A 9236-nucleotide genomic window follows, 5' to 3' on the forward strand; every position below is an offset into this window, starting at 1 on the left:
CGACCACGGGCCGTGTTCACTGAGCACGGGGCCGTGGTGAACCTTCTGACCAGCATTCTTTTCTGTTTTTGTTGCAGGACTTGGAACCAGACGCCAACCCTACGTAGTGTATGAGCTCCAGTTCTAATAAGGACATAAAAGAACCTCTAGAAGAACCCGAACGCTTTCTCAGAAAAAGACTAAAAGCCAAAAACCAAGAGAAGATTTCGGGGAACCCACTTCCAATGGCGGACCAACGTACCCTCATGGATTATCTACGACCCACCTTCCATGGGCTTGCGGACGAGGATCCCCATCTACATATTACTAATTTCTTAGAAATATGTGATACCTTTCGGATCAATGGAGCATCAAATGATGCCATCCGCCTCCGAATGTTTCCTTTTTCACTAAAAGACCGAGCAAAAGCTTGGCTTAACGCCCTCCCAGCTGGATCGGTAAACACCTGGGATGAACTAGCCCAAAAATTTCTATATAAGTATTTCCCTCCCGCTAAAACGGCTAAATTAATGACTGAAATTAATACATATTCACAAGAGGACGGGGAATCCTTATATGAAACTTGGGAAATGTTCAAGGAGCTATTGCGAAAGTGTCCACATCACGGCCTTGCGATATGGCAACAAGTATCCACTTTCTATAATGGATTGTTGCCACACACAAGGCCAACACTTGCCTCTAGCTCCGGAGGACTTTTAGGTAATCGCCGCCCGCATGAAATATATAATCAAATTGAGGAAATTGCTCAAACCAATTTTCAGTGGCACACTCCCCGAGGCAATAAATCCATTGCCCCGGGCGCCCATAAGGTTGATGAAAGCACTTCTTTACAAGCCCAAATCGAGGCCCTTTCTTCGAAAATAAAAAAATTGGAAATGACAAAAACGGTCTCGGTTATGGCTTGTGAAGGGTGTGGTGGCCACATGAAAATTGGAGTTGTATGAAAGAAACAGACGATCAACAAGAATCGGTAAACTACATTGATAATAGACCTAGGCCGTCGGGTCCTCCAACGGGCACCTACAACCAAGGATGGCGAAATCACCCTAACCTTGGTTGGAGAGAACCCGGCAATAGTAGTAACCAACAAAACCAACGAACAAACTTTCAACAACCAAGAAATGAGTCCCAAAATTTCCCTCAACAACAAGGTGGACGAGAAAGGCTTGAAGATACTATATCTCGCCTCATCTCCGACAATGAAAAGAAAAACTCGGAGAGGTTTCTACAATTAGAATCAAATTTTAGAAACCAACAAGCTAGTATTCAAAACATCGAAAAACAAATAAGCCAACTAGCCCAAAATTTCTCCGAGAGACCACAAGGCGCGTTACCAAGCAATACCGAAACAAACCCAAAAGCGCAAGTTCATCTCATCACATTACGGAACCGCACCGTGGGTCCTACGGAAGGCCCGCCGCCTACCGAGGAGACCATAACGCCGCCCCTACAAGAGAAGGGTTCCCCTCCCTCACCAGAGCCTTCCAAGGCTCCTCGAGTTCCATACCCCGGTAGGTTAATCCGTCAAAAGACCAATGAGCAATTAGCAAAATTCGAAAGTCTACTAAAACAATTGCATGTCAACATTCCTTTCATTGATGTCCTAACCCAAATGCCTAAATACTCTAAGTTCATGAGGGACTTCCTCACTCATAAAAGGAAAATTGAAACATTGCAATTAGTTAACTTAGGCGAAGAATGCTCTGCCCTCGTACTCAACAAACTCCCCTAAAAGAAAATCGATCCCGGAAGCTTCACAATTCCTTGCTCGATCGGGGGCTCCCCCGTTCGTAATGCACTAGCCGATCTTGGGGCTAGCATTAATCTCATGCCCTCATCAATGTTCAAGAGACTCGGCCTAGGAAAAACGAGTCCTACAAAGATGAGCATACAACTTGCTGATCGATCCGTCAAATTCCCGCAAGGTGTCATTGAAAATCTCCTAGTCAAAGTCGACAATTTCGTCTACCCGGCCGACTTTGTCATACTCGATATGGAAGAAGACACCGAAGTCCCCCTCATACTAGGGAGACCATTTCTCGCCCCCGCACAGGCAGCGGTAGACATGAATGACGGAACACTCACTTTAAAGTATGGGGATGATGAAGTAAAGTTCGGGGTTGGGAAGAGAATAGAGGACGATGACCCGGTCAATTACATGAAGGTTATTGATTCAAGTTTGGATGATGCTCTCCGAAGGTGTAACATGGGAAGCAAAACATCCCGCTCACAAAACATATAACCTTACCTTGGGTCTAGCCAAGGACCCTTATAAACGTGGCGCACCACGGAGGCAATCCGCGGAACTATCCTTAGTTTAAGTTTAATATTTTAGTTTTAATGTGCAGGAATAAAACACACTCATGGTGGTCAAGGATGACAAGGGAAACGAGAAACATGGCCCATGCACAAAAACAAGGCCACCCGACAACAATTTCTCCATTACAGTAAGTTCAGCACGGGTCGTGCCCAGCTAACACGGCCCCGTGCTGAACACCCTGCAGACAAATGCCCAGTTCAGGTAACTGGACACGGGCCGTGTTCACTGAACACGCCCCCGTGTCCAGGCTTCTGTTTCTTTTCTTTAATTATTGTTACTGGCACCTGAACACGGGGCCGTGCCCGGTCCCCACGGGGCCGTGTCCAGACTGCCAGTAACATAAATTTTTGCTTTTAACACAATGTTACACATTCAATCAACCTAAAAATCTATTTTTGGGACACATTGAGGACAATGTGTAATTTAAGTGTGGGGGAGATGCTAAAACCTTGAATTTTGCAAGTCCTAATAACAAGACTTACACAAAACTCTATTGGAACCGCTAATCACCCCAAATTTTTTTCAAAATTTTTTTTTCATTTTTTCTACTTGTCTAAAGTTTAAGTTGGGAATTCTAAGACTAACAAGGTCATATTTTTACAAGTTTACAACCGATAGCATCGTGATAAAAAGAACCAACATAAGAAAATTATGAAACGGCATGATAAGCTTAGTTAAAATTCGATTATATATACCTGATCACATAAAAACCCATTCCCACAAAAGTGAGTTTTGAGCCTTTATTGAGCATAAAAATATACATCTTTACGCTAAATGCTCATTTTTCGTTTCTTGTGTGAATAGCCGCTTGGTTCTTACGACTCTAGAACTAGCCACGACAATTCATTCCCGGTCCTTACCAACTTAAACCCAAGTAAGTAAATGATAGAGGCATTAGGACTAACCCTTTTTCTTTCAAAACCATTATTTTTACTTTTCTTTTCACCTACCCAAAAACTCCCCCTAGTTAGCTCCTTTGAGCCTAAACCTTTTCGTTTCTTAACCCAAAGCCCTTTTTACCCACCAAAAACCTTTTTACCCACCAAAAACCCTTTTATTTTTACTCCTTATTTTAGTAACAAGCTCGGTTTTCGTGTGACTAAAAAAAAATTTACAATGAAGTTAGAAATAAACAAACAAAGCTCCGCAAACAAAAGCTTGTTTGAAGAAATACTTCATTAAAAATAAAAAAAAAGTCACAAAAACAAAATGTTTTACGAAAACCGACGCTTTTTACGACTTTCGCCCTTTTCTACTAACCACTAACCCAACTACCCACCTTTAGCCCAAGCCTAACCCTTCACCCAAAAAGTCCTCTTGATATTTACAAAGGTATAAAGTTAAAAAGGATGAGGATTGATTGCTTGGCAAGCTTATGGTAGGAATAAGTTCCATGCCGCTCTCGAGTGATTCACTAAAAATACACCTTTGGCCGAGTGTGAGTGATTTCTCCCGTGAGGTATGTGAACTTGTATATAAATAGAATTTTAGAAAGGTATGTTATGCCTTAATAAATAATTTACCTTATGAAAGGTTTTTAATAAATCATGACGAATAGGATTGTAAATAAATAAAAATAAAACCCAATAAAGATCTTGGATTCCCGACACTCTATGACAATCCAAAACCTTCTCTTCTACCCATTCCATTTGGGAGTATAAGCCACATATTAAAGAGTTTTGCTTGAGGACAAGCAAAAGTTCAAGTGTGGGGATATTTTATGTGTGCAAAATGCAACATATAAATTACATCAAATGAGGCATAAAACTAACCCTTTTTAAGTACTAATGTTGGAAAAAGTGTGTTTTTGTCTTCCTTTTGTATTTTCAGGATTAAATTAGCTCAAATTAACAAAAGAAGCAAAAAGGCAGCTAAATCTAACATAAATACAAAAAAAAGGAACAAAAGTAGATTGCCCGACCCCTCGACAGCATCCTCCCAAGCAAAACAGAGAAGGCAGAAGACTGAACATGCCCCGTGCTCAGCGAGCACGAGGCCGTGCCCAAGAAGCAGCAGAAAAGACAAACCTGTAGAAGCTTCTATTGCTCACCACGGGGGTGTGCCCAGTGAACACGGGGGCGTGCCCAAAGTACTGCAGGCGCATTAATTGTAATTGCGAATTACAATTAATGAGGAGAGATAGTGTCAGACAGGCACGGGGCCGTGCCCACCGGACACGGGGCCGTGCCCAGGCCTCTGTTCAGCCTATAAATAGGAATGCTTGTCTTCATTGCAACTCATCCCTTGGCACACCACCTCTCTCACACTTCATCCACCACCCACCAACATCACAACACCATCATCCACCACCATCATCCATTGTCCATCATAGAGTGTGTGAGTCATCTCGGGATCCAAGATTGATCGTAAGAGTTCTTGACAATCAAGGCCATGCTTGCCTAAGTCTCTTGCATCACTTGGTGAAGACAAGTGTTTAGTATAATACTTTTTATTTTTAATCTTTTGCACTTTTTATTTGGTTTTGTATTAATGACTTTAATAACTAGTTGCTTATGTTGAAGGTGACTTTTCCTTATCGTTTGTCCGTGGTGTCTTGGCATTATTTTACTGTCTATATAAAATTAAGGATTTTCACCATTCATATCTCCACGGTCTATATGGAGGTATGTTGGCTACCTGGTCGGGGGTTAAGGGAACGATTTGGTAATGGTCTTGCCCTTGTTCAGCGTTTAGAGGTCCTGCAAGGGACCTGGGTCAAATTTAGTAGGATCTCCTTCAATACCCAAAGGTATTGGATGGCGGGGATCCAAACTCTTTGACCCCCTCATAAGTTAACTACTATTAATACTATAACCCGGCTATTTAGGACTGTATCCCTGCTGACTCAGACTACTTAGTCGAGGGTAACGTCACCTCCAAAAGAGGGGCCTACCGTAATTTGCATTAATAACTTAATTCATTATCTTTCAATAATCCGACCCTTTAGGATTGTATCCTTGCTGACTCAAACTACTGGGTTGAGGGTAACGTCGCCTTCAAAAGAGGGGCCTACTACAATAACTAAGATAATCTCTTAAACAAGTGCAAAAGTGCGAAAATAATCAAAGGTTATACTAATACACGAGTCGGATCCAAGTGATTCATCTTGTTTATCTGTTTTTATTTTTATTTTATTTTTCAGCATTTAGTTTGTTTTATTTTCTTAGTTTAAAAATCTTTTCTAACATTTTGATTTGATTAGACGTTGAGGATAAACCGGTACTAAAAGCTCTTGTGTCCTTGGACGACCTCGGTATCTTACCAACACTATACTACGTCCACGATGGGTGCAGTTGCCCATATGTGTGTTTAGTGTTAGTAAATATCGTGTTTTATAAATTTAAAACTTGGCTAAAAAGTGTAAAAAGGGCTTAAAATATATATATAAAATATATAACACCTCGCACACATCAATGTTGCAAATTCTTATACAGGATTGACGACTTTTTTGATCAGTTGCAAGGATCGAGCTATTACTCCAAGATTGACCTTCGATCAATATATCATTAGCTGAGGATTCAAGAGGAGAGCATACCCAAGACACCGTTCAGGACTCGTTACGGGCACTACGAGTTACTTGCGATGCCGTTTGGTCTGACGAACGCACCAGCAGTGTTTATGGATTTGAGGAATCGCGTATGCAAGACATATCTCGATAAATTCGTGATAGTATTTATCGACGATATCCTAATCTATTCGCAAACGAAGGAACAACACGAATAACATCTAAGAACCATTCTGGAACTGCTGAAGAAAGAAAAACTTTACACGAAGTTCTTAAAGTGCGAATTCTGGATTCGCAAAGTACAGTTCCTTGGTCATGTGGTGAACGAGAATGGTATCCATGTAGATCCATCGAAGATCGAAGCGATCAAGAATTGGGAAGCCACCAAAACTATGACTGAAGTACAACAGTTTCTGGGATTAGTGGGCTATTACCGACGGTTTATTGAGAATTTTTCTAAAATTTCTCAACCGCTCACATCACTTACACAAAAAGACAAGAAGTTTGACTGGGGAGACAAGCAGGAAGAAGCCTTCCAACTTCTCAAAGACAAACTATGCGATGCACCGATCCTATCCCTACCTGAATGTCCTGAAGACTTCGTGGTATACAATGATGCTTCGCGTCAAGGTTTGGGTTGCGTGCTCAGGCAATGCCAAAAGGTCATCGCTTATGCATCACGACGATTGAAGATTCATGAAAGGAATTATACCACCCACGACTTGGAACTTTGCGCGGTGGTATTTGCTTTGAAGATTTGGCGGCACTATCTGTATGGTACTCGGTGTACTATTTTCACAGACCACAAGAGCTTGCAGCACATATTTAATCAGAAGGAATTAAATATGCGCCAACGTCGATGGGTTGAGTTGCTGAATGATTATGACTGTGAGATTAAGTACCACCCTGGAAAGGCGAATGTAGTAGCAGACGCTCTAAGTCGAAAGGAAAGGGTTAAAACCTTAAGGGTTCGAACTTTAGAGGTGACGATCCGGACGAATCTCACTTCGAGCATTCATGATGCACAACAAGAAGCACTCAAGGAGGAAAATCTTAAAGCTGAATTTCTCCGGGGTATGGAGAAACAATTGGTGCCAAATGAAGAGGGAACCTTGTACTTTATAGGACGCATTTGGGTTCCGCTCTTTGGCGGTGTTTGAGAGATAATCTTTGATGAGGCCCACAAGTCAAGATACTCGATCCACCCAGGATTGGATAAAATGTACCAAGACTTGAAGGAATACTATTAGTGGCCGAATCTTAAGAGCGACGTTGCCGCATACGTTGGAAAATGCCTAACCTGTGCTAAGGCTAAGGCCGAGTACCAGAAACCATCAGGTTTACTGCAACAGCATGAAATACCCATTTGGAAGTGGGAACAAATATCAATGGACTTTATAACAAAATTACCCAGGACCCCTAGAGGACACGATATGATATGGGTGATAGTCGATCGATTAACAAAGTCTGCACACTTCCTACCAATTCGGGAGAAAGATAGCACAAGAAAGCTTGCTGAGTTGTATCTTAAAGAAAATGTGGCACGTCATGGAGTGCCTATTTCGATAATTTCCGACAGAGATGGACGTTTTGTATCAAGGATCTGGCAATCCTTCAGAGAGGCCTTTGGATCTCAATTGGATCTAAGCACAGTCTTCCATCCGCAAACAGACGGCCATGGCGAACGGACCATAGGAACCCTTGAAGACATGCTTCGCGCGTGTGTAATGGATTTAGGCGGCAGCTGGGATACTCAATGTAACACCCCGTGTTCGAAAGTCAAAGTCAAAGTCAAAGGAAGAAAAGATTGCTAGCTGCGATCTGTCACTCCTTGCTTAACTATGGATTGTACACCTTGACTTATAATCGAATCTGTATTTTAATTGCTTTAGTTGTACTATGTGGAGTATCTATTAATAATCGAGGTTTTATCGCTTGTTTTATCACCTTATCGCCTATCGTATCACAATCGCATTCGCAACGCGAATTATGCGTTCTGGATATTGTTTTACGTGTGTGTGCTACTTATGTGTTACTTGTGCATGTTTATTTATGTATTGTGGTGATTATTCGAAAACGCAGTCGCAATCCTATCGCAACGCAATTAAATCGCAAATGCTAAACGCAATTTACTTAGGATGATTGTATGTTAGATATAGCGGGTTTCGATTTAGTTAATGTTTAAATACTATCACACAATCGACCCTCGCTTAAACGCATCTCAACGCTCAATGCACGAAACGAAACGCCGAAACTCAACCCGTCGAACCACCTCGGTCGAATGGCCATCCGATCGAAGCGCCATCCGATCGGTGGCCTACCCGACACTTGTGCACTTTCCCTTTTTAGCAACCTATAAATATCCCCTGTCACATCATTTGTGATGTGACAGCTCCCTCACTCGACCAGCAGCGTTCCAGACCCTCTTTCTCTCGATTTTTCGCGATTCTTGTAAGTTTTCCACTCAAATCTTGTACTTCTATGATCTACACGTACTTCTTCGTCTTTTTCGCCTTTGAATCTCAACTTTTAACTGTGAAATCACCGGATTTGAGGTGTTCTAGGATGATGTCATCATGGGGTTCTTATGAACTTCAAGTTTTGGCCTCATTCCACCAAGAACAACTTAGATCTGAAGGATTTCCACAAGATTAAACAATGTTTTCGCATAGATCTAAACATTTTCAAGGATAAAAGGATTGAAAGATACTTTTCTAACTTTCTTTCAACTCTTTTACACTCAATGCACTCAAAACCGATAGAATCGGAGCTCATTCAGGCCTTCTACTCTTCTCTAGTGATGTGTTGGTTTGAGATCTAAATTCTATCAATGAGACAACCGATTTCGGGTTGAACATGAGACCACCCGTCACGAACAGTTAACTGATCGGATTGGGGTGATTCGCGTTCGATCGGATAACCTGGGTCTGACGGAGTTTCCGTTGCTTAACACGTTGTCTTACCCTCTCGAGCAAACCGCAAAACTTCCAAAACAATCAAGTTTAAAAAGATCAGACGCGTTGGGATGGATTGTCGTCCGATCAGATTGCCATCCGATCGAACCGCAATCTGATCGGATTGCACTTGACCTTCAACACTTAAACTTTTTTTTATATATAATTTTCAAAGATCACCAGTTTCTAACGGATTGCCATCCGATCGATAGACCATCCGATCGAGTGACAATCCTGCTGTGAACTTGTTCTCTGAGAAATACCTCGCCGGACGGATCGCCATCCGATCGAACTACCGTTCGATCGATCGGCCTGAAGGGTAGATATACTTCTTTGTTTTCAAAATGCTACAATGAAAACTTCAAAGCCATCATACACAAACACATCCTAACCCAACGAATGTCAATCCCACCGAATGGCCATCCGATCGGATGACCATCAGAACAGATTGACATCC

At 41.9% G+C, this 9236-nt stretch overlaps 1 non-coding gene across 1 annotated transcript; it reads right to left on the bottom strand.

Annotated features, from left to right (window-relative positions):
- Nucleotides 1-503: 503 nt before the first annotated feature.
- On the bottom strand, nt 504-610 carry LOC118489578. The gene has a single exon (XR_004887599.1). It is a non-coding gene; the product is annotated as a small nucleolar RNA R71 (small nucleolar RNA).
- Nucleotides 611-9236: the final 8626 nt, after the last annotated feature.

Source organism: Helianthus annuus, chromosome 17, assembly GCF_002127325.2.
Source record: "Helianthus annuus cultivar XRQ/B chromosome 17, HanXRQr2.0-SUNRISE, whole genome shotgun sequence".
In the NCBI taxonomy this organism is placed as follows: Eukaryota; Viridiplantae; Streptophyta; class Magnoliopsida; order Asterales; family Asteraceae; genus Helianthus; species Helianthus annuus.